The sequence below is a fragment of the Vespa velutina genome, chromosome 3 (genome assembly GCF_912470025.1).
Source record: "Vespa velutina chromosome 3, iVesVel2.1, whole genome shotgun sequence".
NCBI lineage: Eukaryota > Metazoa > Arthropoda > Insecta > Hymenoptera > Vespidae > Vespa > Vespa velutina.
The window spans coordinates 701,261-723,598 of NC_062190.1; the positions used below are offsets into that span (position 1 = coordinate 701,261).

A 22,338-nucleotide genomic window follows, 5' to 3' on the forward strand; every position below is an offset into this window, starting at 1 on the left:
TCGTGTCCCATTTTTCATGAAAACTAATATTTGAAACGAGAGGAAGTTTAAAGTATCTACGGAAAACGGGGGGGGGGGGGGGAAACGGAGACACGTTCTTTATCGGTGCACGGAGAGACGAGAATGCAGCATCAATTTTGATTGTCACTGTCGACCGTATATCTATACAAAGGTAAAAGATAGAGGGTGTGAAAAAAAAAAAGAGTTCGGAGTATATGGCGTTGCGTGCATGAACAAATTTCCGTGCGTGTCAGTGACTCCTCCTGTGAAGAAGACAAATAGATCTTTATATTCCGCGAATATCGTGTTATATCAAAGAGAGAGAAAGAGAGAGGGAAAGAGTTTTCCTATTGCTTCGTATGTTCTCAAAACTCATTGTCGAGATAACGTATCGATTGTTGTTCTCAATTGGAAACTCGATGATTTTATTGGAATTAAATAAATACTAAATTATCGATTCTTACGACACTACAATACTGTTATGTTTTTAAAAATGAAAAAAAAAAAAAAAACAAACAGTTATTTAACTTTATCTTTGTTTAATAATAAATAAAATGAGATCTTCCAATTTTTAGGTAATTAATTGAAAAATTAATATCAATTGTAAGATCTTCGATGCATTGAACAATAAAATATTTTTTCTATGTTGTTCCTTCTAACTTTCGAAGGTCCAGTTTTTTATTTAAATTAATTATGAGTAATTAAAGCCGAAATTGTATTTATTAATAAAAAATATAAAAGAATACAAACGGTATATAAGATTAAATATAAATTAAATACGGATATTAATTTATTTAATAATAGCTCGGTTGAATGATCAAAATTCAGAATGGAAAATCAAATATGGTAGAACGGTCGGTATACCAGATTATGTTTTGCGTATGGCGGATATTATTCGATAGTCGGTATAATGGTCTATAATATGCTACTGTTGATAGAGCAGCGTTTTATGGCGCTTGATACTGTGATGATAGATTGAATTAATCAAGAGTTAGATCTATAATTGATTAAAACTTGATTTAGTTTGAGGACGGAGTTTTATTGGAAACAGGACTTTTTTTTTTCATGATATTAAAACTTTTACTTTAAAAGCGATTACATTAATTAATGCTTGATAGTAAACGTTAAAGATCGTTTATCACCATTTCGCATTTTGCTTAGGATAATTATGGTTAATAGTAGTCATTTATTTAGAGTTTAAGAAAGCATATTGATTTATTTGATTGATCATCCTAGAAGCGATAAAATCAATCAACATTTGATATAAAGAATTATACTACTATAGATAAATAATTCATGTTACGTTTAAATTGGTAATACGTTTTACTCAGAATATTCTTAGAAAGAAATGAAAAATATACAAGAACGCAGGTGGGATTGATAATGAATGATAATCAATTTTTCATTATCTTGAAAAGTGTTATTATCTTTTACGAGTACTTCTTTTTATATAATCATAAAGTGTGAGGAAAAAAATATAACGTAACACAAAATACAAAATTGTTACAACATACAAGACGTTTTATATGTACACGGCACATTACAAAATTGATAAGTGTTATTCTAAAATATACGTATTGCAAAAAATGTGAAATATTTAAAAAAACAATTATACGATGTATCATGTTTCAAGGAAAGTATTCCTCTCGCTTTAGAACGAACTGAAATGATTCTGTTTTTGTTTACAATCATTCGTATTAAAATAATCTTGGTCACTAGGAATCACAATGTTTTACTATTTCGATTTTTAAAAATGATCACTTATACGCACGATATATATGAAAAGATAATAAATAATAGTTGAATAGTATCTTCAATTCTTAACAATACTTTATACTAAATACTAGAATATACAATTTTATACTAAATATATAATATAGAATATTAAAAGTAATATTCTATATTATTTAGTAATATAAAAGTAATAAACTTTTTAAAAACTTATATTTCATAATATCTATTAAATTCGTTTCTTCCAGTTTTTATTTAAGAATATTTGCATTTGTTAATAAAATACGAGCTCTAAATAGGTATAATTCATTATTAAAAATTATCGTATATAAAGATAAGTTAATATAAATTTATTACGAATAAATCAACACGAACATACATAGATAAAATGAAATAAATTTTGTGACAAACGACAATATAAAAAATAATACAGGTATTTGTATCATAAAAAGAAAAAAAAATAAGGTTGATTTAACCTGTAGATATTTACGATTACATCGTAAGTTACCGATTCATATTTCACACCACGGAGTATTCCAACTATACGTAATTTAGTATAACTTTTTATAGAAGTGCACGAAAGAACTTTAGAATCGAGTGCATGTTAAGAAACCTTCTTTCGTCCTTGTTATATCGCTTAAATGGTAAGAAAAAATCCCATTCACTGTATGAATATTCAGAGACGTGATAAATAAAATTATGCAACGGCTTCGTGTTGCAGTGTTGCGCTTGTATCCGACAAGGGAATGTAGTTGTGAAATATATAACTGATAAGATACAGTGCTCTTTTGCGTTCGTATCACGAAAAGAAGGTCAACTTAGTAAGATTCTGTCGTCTAACAGATGTCAATTTGATATCTTTCAAAACTAAACGCAACCAAATAAGAATGAAATAAAAAATTAGCATTAAAAATGTTATATAGTCTTTTGTGTTAATGAACGAACTGATAATATTGCATAATGAAGGACAAAATTTAAATTGTAAAGTAATTTAAAAAAAAAAAAAAGAAAAAAAAAATCAAGAAATGATTTTTGTTTATTACTTTTATATTTTTGTTTATTACATTAATATTAAAATATCGACGTACATTATTATTTGTCATAATATTATTACTTATTATGCAAATAACGTGGTAACTTCGTGTCTCATGTAAATAATTATTTTTGTCACTTGCCTTGCATTCAGTAAATGATAATTAACGTTTATTCATCATACCGCATTTTTTGACTTTTTGTAGCGGCCATCTATCGTTATATTACAAAGATGGCACGCGTTGCCTACGCTCGTAGGACGATGTGTACTTCCCATTTTAATTTATACACGGCGATTTAATTTCATTTTTTACACTTTGTAATTCACAGAGTCCTTTTTCTTGTCTGCGAAAATTATGGTCTCTCTAACGAGAAACGACGATAAGAATGTGAAATTGAAATTAAATGAGAAAATTTCTTTTCTATCCGAAATAATTTTTCAACATAATTTTGCAAAATTTACGATATACACTGATTGATCATCGGCGAAGTAAATAAAATTTTTTATTAATCATAGATATTTTAAAAAATGGTTCATATGACACGAAATTTTTAACATTGAAAAAAAAAAAAAAACAGCAGATTCGATCGATTCGAAGGAACAGTTTGATTTAAGACACCCTATTACTCTCTCTCTCTCTCTCTGTCTCTCTTTCTCTCTGTCTCCCCCCCTTTTATGACTAATCTGGGTTTCGGTAATGCTTGTAGTAAGACGGCTGGGAACTGTCGCAGCCTCTTTCGATTACGGATCACGTCTTGACCGCACCTCGTCCCGATGAATCCGACTCGAGAAGCAGACGGACCCGCTGACCAACCTACCGTGAAGGAGCTTGATTGTCCATATTGTCCAAGCGTGCTAAGTTATGGAGATTCCTAATGCTAACCCGGCCGACCCTAATCCGTCTCGTAGCTCTGTGAGCCGGAAGATCCAGATTTTCCAATGTTCTGAATCGGCCACGTCGAAGTACGGTCAGTTAGCTATCCTTAAAATAAGAAAATCCAAGAAACATATAAGAAAAATACATATTCTTAAAGAATAATTTGAACTTATCAACATGTGTCTTTTTAACTTTCGAGTATTAATTGTATGAATTTCTGACAAATACGCGTGTTTGATCTTCAATTTTTTTAAAATTCAAAGGAACAAATACCTTTTGACAAGTATGATATATTATTTTTCTTTTTTACGAATAAAAAAGGATATCGTGTAAGGTGATGACACGAGATGAAGATGCAGTCGTGTCTTTACCTTACGAAGAACAATGGTTTCGATCGAGATGAGAAGGAAAGAGGGAGGATGGACGACCGTGGTTGACAACCCTTTATCAAGTACGACGGCTCGTTTAGGTACAGCGGAAGCTAAATGGACGAGCGGCTCGGATGAACGGTAGAGGGGCACGCAATAAAGGGGTAGTGTCGCGAGATAATTGGAAGCTACGGCTGTCCTAGATGGACGTAAAGGCGAGGAAGAGATTCTAATGCAGAGCTCGCCCGTGTCTGCCGACTTGCACGTCCACGATTGCACCTATTGTTATTGGCTTTGGAATTTACGACGTTACTATAAGAAACTTTTCTATGAGATCAGTTTAAACTTTATTATTCTGTTAAATATTATATAATGAATAATAGACACCGTTACGAACAATAGAAACATATTGAAATAGAATTAGAATAGATTCATCGATTAATCTCGTTACAGATAAAATATATACATATATACATGTACACACACACACACACACACATATATATATATACATCTAGTTGAAGATTACATTACATATCTACATAAATATAGATTCATCATAATTTTATAATACGTTCAGAAGATTCAGTTTATCAAGAACGCATAATTTCGAATGAATGAGAAGAAAAAAAAGAGAGAGATGAGTTTTAAATTCTATTGGCCCGATCTTCTACAACTTTCTGCAATTGAAAACGCATGTTTTTGCGTTGATGTAATGGCGGAAACTTATTCTATATCCGTATAGAAGTTATATAATACCTAATGAGGGTTGTGTGTAGCTTGTTATCAGTGAGCTGGTACGAGGTAATATTCAGTCTGGGAGACCGAACGTTCAAATATAGTGCCTACAAAATCGATCCTTCTCCTGAATTCAACCATTGAATATGGTATAGGTATTCATTCATGGAAGTTCTATAGTACGAGTTAAGGAAATCCATAAAATTCACTTCGTCTACTAACGTCTACATTAATCTCTTGTAGACGAGCACGTTGTAGAATAGATCAGTTAGAAATGCAATTCTCTTAACATTTTGTCTGTATAAATCGTCTTGTCCTAGTATAGTTTATGTTCTTCGTTTTCACGTATATCTTTAGATTTATATTTGTAATATGTTTCTTTAATATGTGCGTTTTAATAATTATTAGATTCTAATATTACTTCTTAATGTATGATTTGTCCGACAATGTTGCATCTATCATTGACAGGGAAAAATAAATAATCTGAAAATTCAAAATATTTGGAAACTTTTGATAAAGTAAACTTATGTCATCTATAATACAACCTTATTTTTATTTGATACTATAATCCGATTTTAAGGGATAAAATGATAGTAATTTTTACTACTTTTGTTATTTAAATAACTAGTATCATATGTATTTATTTATTATGTATATTTATAATATTTTTTTAAGTAGCCAATTTTGAGATATAAAATCGAAAATTATTTCTAGTTTCATTGTTGTTTTTCTGTTTATTTCATTAGTCTGTTGTTTATGATGATTTGCTCTTTACATTTTTATTTATTATCATTGTGATCGATTTATTTTTACAATCATCATTTGTGCAATCATTTCTTCACATTTGAATATAATTATCCTAAAAATAAATCAACAAACGTTGTTCTTCAAATCATCTTCTACAACGGATAAAAATTTTCAATGATCTCCTTATATTGAGATAATTTATTATTATTATTATTTTTAGAGGATCGTTGAGAGATTTTACATTTTATTATTATTTTTACATAAAAATTAGACATCGATTGTTTATAATGAAATTCTTATCAAACATTGTAATATCGTAATCGATATATAAAATACATATATATCATTGGAAACAATTTATTTTTCTTATTATCGAGACTTTCGAAATAAAAAATGTAATAACCATAAAATAAATGAAAAAGAAGATAGAATAGGATTTTAAGAATATCTGATAGTATGAAATCAAATTAGATTGAATAACGTTGAATGATGCTGACGATGAATAAACGAGTGTGTAGATCGAATGAGAAAAGTCTGTTTCCTCGTAGTCGTTGTTAACATTCTTCGCCAAGTCACGATTAGGTTTTCCTCCATCACTTCCTGCGTTTCCTCTATCTTCAGCACATCCACTTCACTTGACAAAGGTACCGCTCAGGACAATCATCTCGTAATTCTTCCCAATCAAACGATTGTCGAAGCTAAAACTATTGTGTCTTTCCGCGAGTTCCCTGGGGTAAGTTGAAAATCGAAGAGACACCCCTCTTAACCGATCCTACAAATGCAATGTCTCGTCACTTCGACGGGAACGAAAATCCGTAAAACGTTCCGAAGCTTTCCTATCTTTCTCTCAGTTCTTCTGATTGTGAGTGAGGTCAATCGACCGGCAACGACGACCATTGTGTTCTCTTTTCAAAGGCGTTAAAAGACGCGTTTAAGTTTCTCCTACTGGCACGTCCAGAGATGAGATAGATCCTAATTTAACCTGCGTCAAATGTGAAGTCCATTATTTGAAGAACGAGAAAAAGAAGGAAGGAGGAAAAGAACAAAAAAAGAAAAAAAAAGGAAAAAGAAAAAGAAAGAAAAAGAGAAAAAGAAAGAGAAAAAGGAAAAGTGTGAAGAAATTCAGAGAACATACGTAATTGCAATATAGAACAAAGAACGTGAAGACACTCCTAAAACTCTCAGCTGGTAGAGTAGGTGCAAATAAAGTTTTAGAACTAATGACATTGAAGTACTATTGTTTTCTTAACTTCTAGTTCTTTCTAGCATTAAAATTCAGGGGGGAAGAAAGAAAATAGAGAAGTACAGAGAAAAAGAGAGGAAAATAAGAGAGAGAGAGAAAGAGAGAGAGTTAAGTATGGCCAATTGCTAAAGTTTTCAAAAGGAAGGCCGACTTAGGTTGGAATCAAATTCTAACGAAAAAATATCGAGTTCGTTCCGGTCGATTTGCCGAGTTTTCGAGAGAAAAAGATAAGAAAAGAGAGAGAAAGAGAAATAGAGAGAGAGAGAGAGAGAGAGAGAGAGAGAGAGAGAGAGAGAGAGAGAGAACTTTTTAACTCATTTTCCCTTTAGAAATATCAACTTGACGCATCGTTGTAAATAAAGGAAAAATAAATGTGAATAAAAATATAGAAAGGATGAATACAAAATAAAAAATAATCAGATGAGCGATGACAGAGGAATAAAAGATAGAAAAGTTCTAATCCTTCGAACTTTCACGAGTTCGCGTAATTTCAGATTTTGTTAGCGAGAACATCGGCGAACATTACGAGCCGTCGTTTCACAGTAAATAATGGTCCTTCTTAAATCCAAGCCGGCCAACTAAAGCGGTAAATAATGGTGCAGATTCTCACTAACTCCGGCGGTTCTCGAGGCAAAACAGGAGGCGAACGATCGTTCCCAAGGAAAAATAATGCAGCCGATTCGTTCTTAAAGCGTTGTAGATCTTTGTAAGAGGCTCCGTGGAACGGTTTATGGACGTGTCCACGATATTCTTGCTTATATAAAATCGAGAGAGCTGGAAATCGAGATAATGTGGATATGTCGTATTTTGAAATAAAAGAGACAGAGAGAAATATAAAAAGATAGATGGGTAAATAGATAGATAGAGTGAACGGAGAGGGAAAGGAGGAAAGTTAAATAATGCATTCCGTTAGGAAAAAAAAAAAAGGATCATCTACATTTAAATGAAAATTCAGGGATATTCATGGATTTAGACGGTGCCGCGTGTTTGGTTATATTCTGATCTTATAGTGAAATCCATCGGTGGCTGATAACATTTTCCAAAATCGATTTGGCTTTAAATAAACCCTTAATGATTTAGGGAATGACAATTTGACAATAATAACTCTTTTATCAATTAGATATTTTTTTCCAACTGTTAAAGGTTGATGACGATAAAATCGATTTATATTACTTTCATGGTATAGCATTCTTCGAAAGAATTCGAACGAAATGCATTAATCATGCATTATTAATGTTTAAAAAGTATCATTTATATCGTGGTGGTGAATAGACAGGTGAATATCACGATAAAAGGTATTCCTTTGTCCTATTCATAGGTTCGAAACTAGTCGAATGCATACGAAATAACCCGTAACGAGGATCTGCCATTACCATCGAGAAGATTCGTTGTGGAATGGCGGACAAGTCGCATAATGGAATACTTTTATCGATGTACCCACGATCGTTTAATTATTCAAGAACTATCTCGTGCGTTAACCGAGTTGCTGATTGTGTGCTCGCAGCACACAGACAGGGTCATACACACGTACAGATACAGATACAAACTTACGAACGTAGGCATTCCCGCCCATCCAGCTGAGGTTCGTTGTAGATTCTGTGGTCGCCCGAAAGAGGAAAACGCAATTTGCGTTAAAATCCATGAGAAACGGAAACGTTCGGAGATAATTCGGAGAGGTGAATTCGTTAAAAATCTTCTTTTCTAAGGAGTGAACTATGTCCGTCTTACAAAAAAAAAAAAAAAAAAAACAAACAAACAAAAGAAGAGAAAAAAAGAACAAGAAGGAGAGTGAAAGAAACTTAAGGGATTACTAAACGCGATTGACTCTGCATCGGGACGGACGAGCGGGGGAATCTTAAAAATTCGTAACGCATATTATAATCGAAGTTCTCTCAAGGAATTAGATGGATTGTTGTAATCGAAGCGTCGGTTAAGTCAACGCTTATGATTTTGTAACTCATACGTCAGACAGAATATTCAAGGAAAAAGATAAGTAAGAGAGGGTGGTTAATGACGTGTAACTATTATCTGACGTGACGAGAAGGAACCATGTGCATGCGTACCCTCTTATCGTACGATCGATCAAGTACTCCAACCACTTGCAGACCCTCCTGTGATCGCGTTTAATAGTAGCCCACGTAAATGCTTCTCTCTTTGATAAATGACAAGGACTAACGCGTTCTCTACTATGCAAGGAACGTATCGTTCTTGTCTTGAGAAAAAAATCGAATATTTTTATTCGTTATGTAACGTTGAAAATGTCTTCCCATTGAAAATTCAAATATCTCGAAACAATGATTGTTCAGGAGCAACGACAAATCAAGTTCTTCTTTACGTGGAAAAGCAGAAATGCAGGGTTGACGTGGTTAGAACGTTTCCATGCATCGTCGAAACGGAAACAACATTCGGACTGGAACATGATGTATCGTCGAAAGGGAAACATTGTTCTTTCTCTGTGTGTGTTTTACAATGGAGATCAAGAGTGCGTGCGTGGACACAGACATAGATACATAGATACAGAAATACAAACACGGACACGAAACTACGGAAGTTTGAACCTGACCGTCGTGCCTAGGACAGAGAGCTTAGGGCAAGTTTTAGGCTTAACCCAATTGCGGCGAGACGACAGCGATACTATGCTTTTCCGTTTGGTGGACGGCTTCGTAAATAACCCAACCATCGTCCTCCCTTTCTCCTTTTGCGTTTCACCATAGGCTACGGTCGACGATACCATCCAGTCCCTTTCCTTTTTCATCCCCTTCCCCTCCCCTTCTTTACTTCTTCAACCCCTCTTTCTCTCTCTCTCTCTCTCTGTCTCTCCCTCCTCCGGTTTTCCTGAAATTTATTGTTTTCCAGGCGAATGAGAAATATTCAAACGGCGGCAAAGCCGCCAACATAAAGATCCCTTGAAGTCGACGAGGGTGAACGTAGCTAGGGTGGTGGAGTAGTGACAGTGGTGGTACTTCTCGGCCTATCCAGCGGAGACGACGAATCCGTAATGCATCTATTATCCAAATGGAGAGCCGTAAATCTTCGACAATTTATATTTTATACTTACAAATACAGTTCAAATATACGGATTCGAACGGCTTCACGGTGAGACTATCAACGGGCTCTTTACTACGAATCTACAATGTTCCTTTCGAATTTCATGAAAATCTTTCGATGAGAAATATGATACTGACGAGTATTATTAAAACGTTAGTTTAATATCGAATTAATAAATTATTCCTTTTATACGTTTTTTTTTTTTTTTTTACTTTCACTTTAAATTGATTATATCATGAAACGATTGAGTAATAGAAAAGTTTTTAAAGGGAAAATTCTTGAACGATTTTATCCTCAAAATTATCCTTCGGACGATACTTTTCAATGTACAGAAACATTTATGTTAACTCACTCTGTGTCTACAATACAGGCAATCGAGAGAACCCTTAAGTTTCGAGCAAGAGGTATTCGATAATTCACGATAAGCAGGTTTGTCGAGCCCTGCATCCACACGAAACTAAGAGTAGAGTGCCGTCTCGATGTGTGCTGAGATGCTGTCATCTAACAGGTGCCGATAGATATATCATCTGAATGTCGGGGTAGTTTGTAACCTCTTCTTCTCTCTCCGTTTCTCTCTCTCTCTCTCACTCTCTCTTTTACTCAATCGCATCTATATAATCTTGACGTTGGTTGTTGATTGATCCCTTGAATTATACGCGCCAAAGCCCCGTAAGAACCAGTTTACATAGAAGCACGTCGAGCCTGACTCACCCTTCTTCCTTTCCAAACGGCGAAGTTATATTTCTCCTCTTACTGTGAATTATTGACGATCATAACAATTTCTATTATAATTAGAATATTATTAAATCTAATCGATAAGATATATCGAAACAAATCATTTCTTGATTTAAAATCAACGTAATTCCGATTATTTTTAATCGATTCATTTCATCATTCTCTCTCTCTTTTTTTTTTTTCTTCCTTTTTCTTTTATATATAATAACGTCGAAAAGTTTCAAACAAATTTAATGTCCCCTTATTTGTAATAAATTTTACAACAAGTTACATTAAAAGTAAACACATGTTTCACGGATTTTTATTATCGAATTTGTAACAGTGACATAAAAGTTGTGACAACCATTATTCCGATTGTCCTGTACATTAAAGAGTATTGTACTATAAACGCAGAAGTAGCTTCCAGTAGGTATCTTTTAAGAATCATAAAAAATATATCTCTTGAAGGGTTGTATAGTGAGGGTCCTCAACGTTTTACTTTGAATTTGAAGCAACAGAAACGCATCTACGCCATCGTAAAGGGCCTCAGGCTTTTTCCTCTATATCCAAGACAAAGATAAATGTAGTAAAAGAAGAATGGGAGGACGAAGGAAAGAAAAGGGAAAGAGAAAGAGAGAGAGAGAGAGAGAGAGATAGAGAGAGAGAGAGAGAGAGAACAAGCAGTTAGACGAGGTTAAACGAAGATGCGGCTCAAAGTTCTTACGAATTTCCGCTCAGTGCGCTTTCAATAATCTATGCGCACGTGCGCGAGCTATTGCAACGCGAAGAGAGAGAGAGAGAGAGAGAGAGAGAGAGAGAGACAGAGAGAAAGGAAGAAAAAACAAAAGAAAGAAAAGAAAATGGTTGAAATCCGAAGGCTGCCATTGCTGAAATAGGAATAGCTCTTCGGAATTTTCAGACAGCCCGAATCAATGCAAACAACTGGATATTGCCGACAATATCACTTCCCTTAGAGCCGCGCGCCGCTCAACTGCGAAACGCAGACCAGACGAGCATCTTTACTATATAAGGTATGATGGTGATGGTTGCGAATATACTTGGTGCTGTTGGTAGTGGTAGTGAATCCAGTTGAAAATGGAGGTAGGGTGAGAGTCGAAGGTGTAACATCCCCCTCATCTCCTCTCATCCCGATTCAAACCCCTACCCTTACTCCTTTTCAACCTGAAAGAAAGTTTGTCTTGCTCCACCCCTCTCTATCCTCTTTCTTCTCCTCATCCTCAACTACGTGATTTATTCAGCCTATTTTATGCGAGAGCCCGCCATATGAGATTTCTACGAACACCTTATTTCCTATCCAACAGGCACGTGGACTACCGGAAACGCTAGATCGCCAGATCGCGAATATCCTCGCGCAAAGGAAAAGAATTCTTTATTTCTTTTTCTCTTTCTCTTTCTCTTTTACCTTTTATTTATCTTTCGCTCTTCGTTCAACGTATTCGCAGCCGAGTTTCCCTCGACACTCGACAAAATTATGGGACGAAAAAGTTTACGGTGAAGATGCTTGAATTATGCACCGAACGGACTCACGCTCCTCCTCGAAACTACTCCCCTGTCACAGGAAGAGTTGCGACTGGTTGCATTTCGCCGTGAGTCCACATATACATGTTATTTTATCTCCATCATTTTCCCTATCATCTCTCTCTCTCTCTGTAAGTTGGGAAGATTCCAATTCAAAAGATTTTCACATCGGTTTGCATTCATCTCAATACTTATAACGTTTAATAAATTGAGTTTCTTCTGAGTAAATATTTAACTAAAAGGAGAACTACTTTTTTACCATTCTGCATTCTAGACTGCTGAAAAATTGAAAGCTAAACAAGTAGAGTATAAAGATCAATGAGAGGCTATTTTTTAAAGTCATCCTCGGTAAAGAAGAATCGTTGTACCATTAAGCAAACTCCCTATGAAGAGAAGAGAGAGAGAGAGAGAGAGAGAGAGAGAGAGAGAGAGAGAGAGAAGGAGAGAGATAGAGAGAGAGAGGGAGATGGTAGACGACTTTAATACAGGTCGACTAGAAGGCAGTAAGTTATTCCACAATCTTGACAAACGGCCTGACGTACATTATACTTTTCCTCTCGCTTCGGCACGAGACCCATCAACGCTAATGCATCGTCCAATGTCGTATAAGAGTTGGCATAATATTCTTAGCAAACCCTCCAAGTGTCTCAGATTCGACCATCTACCTTATAACTCTTATAACTCTTATAAGAGCTAACACTTATTTATATAGAACGATTCAGGACCCAGTTTTCTCAGGAAATGAATTTAGTTCTGTTGTTCGTGAAATTTAATTATTTGATCACTTGAGAAAAATGAAAACGATTTAAGAAAATTATCTAATCCTTTTAATACATTTATCCTCGTTAAATAATAACTTCGATAATAATTGTGGAAGAGAATTTAATCGTTGTAAGCAACCATGAGGAAGGAAGTGGAGGAAGGATTTTGAGGGTGTTCTTAATCGAAGATGCGTAATTAGGAATGAGCTCATACAAGAGGTCCTTGGTACTAACCAACAAGTACATTAGAAACTTGAAGGTATTACGATTAGTTCTCCTTCTCTTCCCAAACTAAATGTTTATTAAATGCAACGTTTACGTGATATTAAAATTATGCTTATAAAATTGTAAAAATTTGTTTAAACTTCTTTTTTTTTTTTCTTGTTTACAAGTCAGTCGTGACATTAAAATTTGTTTTCTTTTCTTTTTTTCTTTTTTTTTTTTTTTTCAAACGAACGAACGCAAATTAATCGCGAACGACTGTTGGTTGGTTCTCTCGAATGAAAAGAGATACCACTGCTCTGACCGAGATAAATTACGGCGTCAGCGTCAACTACCCGTATATCAAAAGCTTTTCGGGTTAAGGCGAAAGAAGACCTCCCTCTTTTCCATCCCCATCCACGGCGGCAGCATCTACCCTTAGCCTCAAACTTGCCGACGTCGTCTAAAGACGAAACGCAATTACCGGGGCATAATCATCGACTCATCTTGCCTCTTTCTCACCACTTCACCCTCTTTCACCGTTTTTCCTCGTTCGCGAGGCGGGGGTAGATATCGCCGAGGATTTTTAGATTCCCATTTTTATCCAACATCGTCGGAAAGCGACGTCAAAGCATCGCCCCTATTTACTCTCTTCGTCCTGCGAGTTCATGGTTGATCGATCTAATTGGGAACCAGATAAGTCGCGGGTCTCACTTATCTTTGACGAAGGATCATTCCTGCGAAATCAAAGACTCAAAGTAGTCTCGCCTTTTGCATTGTCTTAAAACTTTTTCTTCATGAAGTATTTTCCTTCATTTAAATTTATTCGATTCTATGAGTAAGATTGCATGAATGCATTGATTTCCTTCAAAAATTTTATCAAAATTTTATCGTATAATATAGAATAGATTTTCTTTAAAGATATAATAATAAATAAATATTCAATTAAATAAAGTGTGATCAATGATTGCTTCTTAGACAAATGCTAGAGAAATAAATGTAATATATCCTAAACGTTATAATAAATAATCTATCGTCTTAATTATTTTTGAATTTTATTTATTTACTTAAGGATTATCTTTATTTATTATGATATTATTTATTTTAAGAATTTCTATTTCTACCCTGGATAGTTTAAAGTGATTCACGCGTTAAGAGAAAAAAGAATGATTGTTCTACGTTGTGTGTTAACTCTGTTCTATGGAAAGGCAATGTCCGACCACGAGGACGAAGAAGCAAGAGACAATAATTGGTTCGTCCACTCAGCAGCGAGGCCACTCCGACCAATGAATGTATTCGTCGAGATTACGCGAAATGGTTGTAAATGCCAGGAGAGCTTCGGCTCGAGCGAAAGGTGGAAAGGGGGTGGTTGAAACCCCCTTCCTACCCCTACTACTCCTACCCCTTTCCCACCAACCGAACCCACCCACTAAGAATGGACCACTATCTCGCAACTGCAGTTACAACTGCACAAAGGTTAATGCATACCATTGTTGCCAGTCTGGCAGAACTAGTGCGCTTTCGACCTCGGACCAGTATGTAGAGAAAGAGAGATAGATGATGGTGTAGAGAGAAAGTGAGTGAAAGAGAGAGAGAAAGAGAGAGAGAGAGAAAGAGAAAGAGAGAGAGAGAGAGAGAGAGAAAGAGAAAGAGAGAGAGATACGCATTCACACGAGTGACTACCAACACACTCTCACTACCTATCCCTGCCTGGGAACGCTGATGTACCTACGTAATGGTTTCTCCGCTATTTTCGAATTACTTTCCGATTTTAATGTTCGATGATGACGTGGCCCTGCTCATACGAACATTGGTCTATCATTTTTTAAAGAATCGATAGCAAGCAACCGAATAAAAAAGACTAACAAAATATGACCTCATACTATTAGAATATCTGAGTTATTGTAGCGTGTGTAAAAAGAAAATCGATTTCATCGATAATGCAAACTGGTTATTCGAGCAACAAGATCCTTACAATAACGATGAAGTATATATCTATTTATTTTGAAGATAATACGAGTAAAGAAAATAATAATCTTTGTTGTTGGAACATGCGAAATCTTATTAAAGCATACTTGTTTATTCATTATTTATTCTTGAGTATTCTTGTTTAATCTTGTTTATTCATTGCTTATTGACGTTAAGAGTTTCGATTTGAAAAATAATTTGAAAGTAGGAATCAATTAATATAAATATTTCTAATATCAAGTTAATACAATCGATTAAATAGTAGATGCATAGATTTATCAAAACAAAACTTTATGAAGAACGGAATTATCTCTAGCGATCAATGGAAAATAACCGTGCAATGGTTGGATAATAGCGTCCTATAGAATACAGATACTCCGTTGAAACGACAGCGAGTGATAAAGCGAAATGAAGCTCATCATGCGAATGGATGTTGTTGCACCATCATCGACTTTACCACCTGGACGAGGGTATCGAAATCAGTACTGATCAAAGCAATCGCAACGTGCATATCGGCCTCGAACGCAGAACGAAAAGGGCTTTGTGTCGACGAATCCGTTGGTACATACCGCTTTAGAGGACTCGAGGAGGACTTAGTCTACCGTGAAGGGTTACGAAGGAAGTAATATAAAAAATAGGGAGAAAATGAGAAGAGGAGGAAGAGAAGAAGGAAAGGAAAGGAAGGGATCACGAAGGGGGAACGATGCTGCCGGAAAAGACTGAGTCGATTTTAATTTAAACGAAGGACAAATTAAAAGGCATCAATTCCGAGGGCGCAGCATAGGCCCGAAGATTAACAGTGGCTTCTTCGAGAATCGTTGAATGTGTCGAGAAAGATGAGAGGATCTTTCGATAAACTCGAATATCCAATTTTTCATCCCTTTTTGACATCATAGAGTTTAACGATGTATTCTCCCTATTAATTTTACGACTTTTTCATCTTCAATCATGCTAGATATATATATACACCTATATATATATACACCTATATTCTTGGTACATATGTATATATAATCAGAGATGTATATAGCATAAACACTGCCTAGAGCAAGAGCGGAATTGCATCCCTCTTCTTATCATGCATATCATTCTAATTCTATACAAAACAAAATATGCTAATCCTTTCGCCTCTTTTATCCTTATTAGCGCTTAGGGCACGTGACTTAATTGCCTCACTCTAGAGATAAACCTATGAATATATATATATATATTCTGTCAAGAAGATTGTGAACTTAATCTTTTATGACGTATTATATATTGATCATCGAATATAACTCGTAAACATCGTTAAGAGTAAAACATACCAAAGATAAAAAGATTTTCTTTGAAATATCGAAAAACAAAGTTTCCATCGTAATTACCATTCTTTTCGGTCCTACCAAGGATCGGGAAGCCGGTTACGTTCTTGTTAAAAGCAAATGTATCTACAAGTTTCGCTTTTCTCCCCTTTTACGATCGATACGCGATTGATTCTTGCATCAAGTTCAAACTTTTCCTCGTAATCGCCAATTATGCTTTGTACAGCGCGACAATAGTTGTTGAGAGAGTTTCCATGGGAAAGAGAAAGAAAGGAAAAGAGAGAAGGAAATCTCTTCTTGCAAAAACCATTCCCTCTCACCCTCTTTCTCATTTTCTTTTTTTTTTTTTTCTTTTTCTTTTCCTCGACTCTTACATCGCAACGATACAAATCTCGATCGAGCAACGAGTTTAAAGTTCAAAATCGAAGGTGGCACGCGGCCCTTCGCAATTGGACAACTGGTATTTTCCTGTTCTTGAGGGATAACAGGTTGAAAGTTTCGATGGCTTTCGAGAAAAAAGAGTGAAAGAGTGAAAGAACGATCCAATACTAATTTAGATTCGCGACCGTCGTCGGTTGCCACAGCCAGATAGCATTGTAAGCTCGTCGCCAGACATACTAGGGTTCTCGAATAACATAATTACCTGACCTATTATATCCGTTTTCTTGGCTAACAGCCTGTTGCAATAAATCGTCGACGGGGGAGAGTAAAATGGAAAGGGTATGAGAGAGAGAGAGAGAGAGAGAGAGAGGAAAAGGTAAAATGAATATTGCTAAGGTAAAAAGAGATGTCACGAAGTTTATATCGTGAAGTGGAATGCAAAGAAAAGTTGCCGATATTGATTACTCGTTAGAGTAAAAAAAAAAAAAAGATTGAAAGGGAAAGACGAAGAAGAAGAAGAAGAAGAAGAAGAAAATGAGTAGAAAGATGCAAAAAGGAAAAATACTTTAAGTGTACTTTTTTCACGAATACTTCATAAATAACCGATTTAAGTTTTGTTAAAGTGCCAATTTTAATAATCGATGTTTTTCGATTTCGTTCAATTAATTTTTGCAACGAATGAATAGTAATCATGAACGTATTATGCGTACGATAGAAATTAAGGAATAATTGGAGAAAACAATCGAGTCGATCGTGAATAATGGTCGATTGATTCCATTTTTTTCTTCTCTTTTCTTCATTTTGAAAATTATAAGATCGAAAAAAAGGCATGGTCGAACAAAAAACAAAAAAAAAAAAGAAAAAGGAAAGAAAGAAAATCTTTCTTTTATTCGCCTCGAACAATCTTAACGTCGGCTCATTAGTTGGTTCATAAGAAAGGCAGATTGTATAAAAGTTATTCACACGTTACCTCGGCAACGAGGTCTATAGAAAAAGAGAACTCGGTGGTATGCCGTGTGAAGCCCACCGTCAAGGATTCAAGTAGAGCTAATTTCCGGTAAAGAGGTTAAGCTTCCAGTCCTCTTCAAGTCGTGTTATAAGTCCAGCTCGTATAAGCAGTACTTCCATGTTTAAAGAGGGTTACGTTGAAAATCGGGCCGACTACCATACTCTTCTAAACTACCAACAACGATTCTTTCGTAAATTTTACGCGCGCGAAACTTTTGATACACTTTAATACTCCCGTTCGTTGCTCGTCATTATTTCACGTTGGCCTCGTTTTAAAATATTTATCGCATATCCTTCGAAAATGGAAATATATTCTATTGAAATGCAAAAAGGATTTGTATGTTTATGCATTTCTAATGCGTATATTTCTTAAATTGTCCATATGCAATAAAAGTTAAAACAAAAAGTGTAAAATTGTGAGACACGAAAAGAAAGAAAGACATAAAAGAAACGGATTAAAAGGAAAAAAGTAATAAGGTTTCATAAAGTAATCTTTTTATAAGAAAGGCAATGTCAGAATTAACGTCACAACACGAAAATTACAATTTCGTGAGCTACCATTTCAAGAGCTATTCTCTTCTCTCTCAAAGCTTGAGATAATATAACAGCTTTGTAAGATCGCTATGCTTGGCATTTACGTTTCTAAAGGTATGTCTCATTGTTCGTTACACGCTCTATGAATATTCAGAAAGACCAATGATAGAGACGGAGACACATACGAATACGTTACGTATGAAATACATATGTATGTAAATATCTACGTGCGCATACGTTCACGTATATTTTCTCGCGATGACAGAAAATAAATTAACGAGATCGATCGATAAATTTTGTTTTAGCTCGCTCACATGTTTCAAACGATCCGATACAAATTTATTTAACTTACCGTTTATAATGCTTTTGATAAAGAGGCACGTGTTTTCGAACTTAGGAAAACAAATTTACTAAAACCTTATGATAATTTACACCTTTGATAATCTATTTGAAATAATAACAAATTCAACGAAATGTTATAGAAAAATAATAATCCAAATATTTATGAAAAATAGGGTAATTAATTTCTCGTCTCGTATGTTGACATCTAGCAAATCATTTGTAAATATTAAAAAGTACAATAAGTTTTATTAATCCTTGTTTAGAAAATATTCTGGGAAAAGTTTTAATTTCATTGTGATAATGGGAAGAAATAAATTTGGGAAAAAAAAGCGTACTTAAATGATCATTAAAAAGATAGCTCGTTTATGTTTAATTCGAAACTTGACACTAGATATTATATATTAATTTGATAAATAAAAAGAAAAAAAAAAATAAAAGAAATATAAATTAATTCCGAGTGTCTTTGATAAAAAGAAAATCACAAACGTTACGAGATTAGTCCGAGAGTGATAAGAGAAGATCTCGCAATGAGACAAATAATCGTTGCGACTCGAAACGATGAATCGTATTATTATTTTTGTTTTTGTTTGCCAGTAACACTGTTCGTTAAATTTACAATTTTGCAAAGCTTTTGAAATAGATTAACGATTAATAACAATAATTTCAATTATGAATTCTATCGGAAAAAGATTCGAATGAAGAAATTAATAATTAATTCTAATATTATTGAGAGAGGATCACGTGCGAATCGTGATTTGATGCTTAAGATGATTCTTGTTGAAGAGAAAGAGTATCTCTAAAAAAGATTTTATAAAGGTAAGAGCGAGAGCACGATACTGTGTTATTGGCTAATTTTGTCGTTATGAGGTTGGTAACATCAACAATTTGCCCCGAGATTGGATAATAGACATCAAGAGTTAGGAAGAAAGGTGCACGAGAGAGAGAGAGAGAGAGAGAGAGAGAGAAAGAAAGTGAGAGAGTATGAACGCGCGAAGTTATTGAAGGATAATATGAAAGAACGATGGTTCCGTCATAATTTTTTACTTACACGCTAAATACGATTAACAAAAATAAATAAATTATTTGCGATAAAAAATGTGAAAATTATAATTTCGTCAATATTGATTTTTCGATTCAATTTAATTTTTACTCGACTCGCAGAGTATTACGTGCCCTTTCAGTTCTGAATCATTTCTTTTTTTCTTTTTTAACATTCTGGTATATTTGTAAGCAAATCAAGGACTTCCTTAAGAAAAGAAAAGTAAAAAACGAAACAAACAAATATTCAATAAATAAGGACAATTAAATTCGTCAAATATAAGGTTGAACAAAGCTAATGAGATAGAGACAGATAGATAGATAAAGAGAGATAGAGATGGGTGGGGAGGAGGTAGAGAGAGAATTACGAGAATTTCCCAATCGCAATCCCTCATTTTCGTGCAAATTAAGCTAAGCTGAAGGAACAGCCGACACATGTGAATGTCAGAACAGGTGAAACGGACAAAACTGGTCGCTAATTATTTCCAAATTAACGGCACATTAGTCTTGCATACCTTCTCAGTTCCCCCACTACTTTGCGTTCCAACGGTGCGGTGGTAGTTTCTGCGATATTCTCGAGCGTGGATTAACACGGACACGGGATTAACGGAGATAGAAATTAAACTTTAGACTTCCGCGCTTGCTAAATGGCGCGGACCTCTACCTAGCTCGCTCATCATCGCCACCACCATCGTCGTGCTTAACGATGGCTGAATAATCGGCATTTCGTCCATAATTGTCCGTCAATTTTCTTTTATTTCTATTGTTCACAGAATAATTAGATTTTCACCATTGATCATGTTATTTCTATTACAATACCGTACAATTTTTGTCACATTATTCATACTCAGTATACATTTGTATTTATATCTATATTATGATTTTGATATCTCATTCGTTATAATATTTAATCTAGCGATAGTACTTTACGATTGGATCTAAACGTGAATTAATCCGATTCGCATAACTACATTCGCAGGAAAGTCGAACTTGTAGGTTACCCTTCGTAAATTGGCGAAGTACCTGGGCGAACGGGAACGAATGAGAAAGCACGCTTTTCTAGGAAGCGTGTGCAATAACGAATACTGTAAGATAAGAGGATTACGGGAGATAGAATGGCAGGCATTGCAATGTCGAGGCCTTGATGCTTTAACCATTAATTCGAGGTGGATTAATTAAAACAGTTCGCAAGGCCAAAGTATGAGATCAAGGGAAGGGGAATGAAAGAGAGAAAGAGAATCATACGTACAGAAGAATTCTCTTGCTGGTTGTTACTATTACTGCGAGACAGACAATAACGAAAGTAATATTTCGTCAACGACAATACGATGCGAGTATTCCTTCTCTCTCTCTCTCTCTCTCCCTCTCTCTCGCTCTTTCTCTTTCTATCTATATATCTATCTATCTATTCATCTATCTCTATCTTTCTCGCTCACAAGTACGTATACCTACTTGCAGGGATGCATGTATATGTATATCTGCATATACATATCCACACTTAAACGCGTGTTAAGCCGGCTGGCAGACGTTACAAGGGCTACTTTACCCTCCGCCTAATGAAATTCTCCGCTGAAATTATTTCCAAGCTTGGAGGCGAAATAACGAAGAGGCTCAGCGTCGAAAGTACCGAGGAAGGGATCGTAGAGAAAGCCAAAGAGAAACGAGAGATAGAAAAAGAAGAGAAACTTTAACCGATGAAGAAGAGTTGCTTCTCGAGGTTTTTCTTATTGTTGGAAACAACGATTTTAAGATCATTATTAAATACAAATTATGGGATCTAAGTTAACGATCAGACGAGACATAGTCTCAATTCATAGGATTTTAATTTTTCTCTTATTCTTTCCTTTCATTTTAATTGTTTTTTCTTTCCTCTGTTTTTTTTTCTTTCTTTTTTTTTTTTTTTTTTCAAATTATTGTTCAAATTATTTTTCATTTCATTTTAACATTTAGATCTCTTAAAAAGTATAGATCATTGCAGAAGTCGAAACAATTGTAACATATTAAGTTCAGGTCTATATACTTTTTATAGATTAAATATATATTTTTTATCTTATAGGGAAGATTTTTCACTTTAAGATGATTTTCCTACGTTTATAAATATACCATGGGATAAAAAACGTTTCCTTTCTTATCTAATCGATTACAAAAGAAAAAAAATCTTTCAAGCTTATATTCTCTTCGATAATATCCAAAGGAATTAAGAATCAAACGATTTTTTTTATAATGACCACCGTGACATAACGGAACCCATTATTATCATCGAATCTTTTCATTCTTTGCCAACTTAGATCGTTTGCATGATAAAAGTAGAAAAAGAAGAAAAAGAACTCTTATTACACGCGAGTAAACTCGCGTATCTTCCACAGATTCAACGACACTTCACAAAATCGTCGACCCTTTCTTTTTCTCTCTCTCTCTCTCTCTCTCCCACTTCCATTCTCTCCTCCTTGACGCGGAAACGTAAATTAAAAATGCTCCGGCGCGGTTAACGAGCGTGCGACAAAGCAGGGGCGGCAACGTCGAAACGCCGCGTGCAAAGAGAAATGAGAGACGGCAGCTCTGACGAAAATTAATATCACCCTCGTACCACCGGCAGTAGCACCACTAACAGCACCCTTCTCTACCCTTTCATTCTTCATTCCTTCCTTCCTTCCTTCCTTCCTTCCTTCCTTCCTTCCTTCCTTCCTTCCTTCCTTCCTGCCTTTCTTTCTTTCTTTCTTTCTTTCTTTTCTGTCCTCACACGAATCTCTTTTTCCCTGAAACGTGTAC

The 22,338-nt window shown here is 34.9% G+C and overlaps 1 long non-coding RNA gene across 1 annotated transcript in view; it reads left to right on the forward strand.

The window, feature by feature from the left end:
• LOC124947828 overlaps window positions 1-5,443 on the forward strand; it is a 54,634-nt gene extending 49,191 nt beyond the window's left edge. The window contains exons 3-4 of the long non-coding RNA XR_007100512.1: window positions 3,472-3,732; window positions 3,963-5,443. This is a non-coding gene — a long non-coding RNA (uncharacterized LOC124947828). The remainder of the gene's footprint in view (window positions 1-3,471; window positions 3,733-3,962) is intronic.
• The last annotated feature ends 16,895 nt before the right edge of the window (window positions 5,444-22,338 follow it).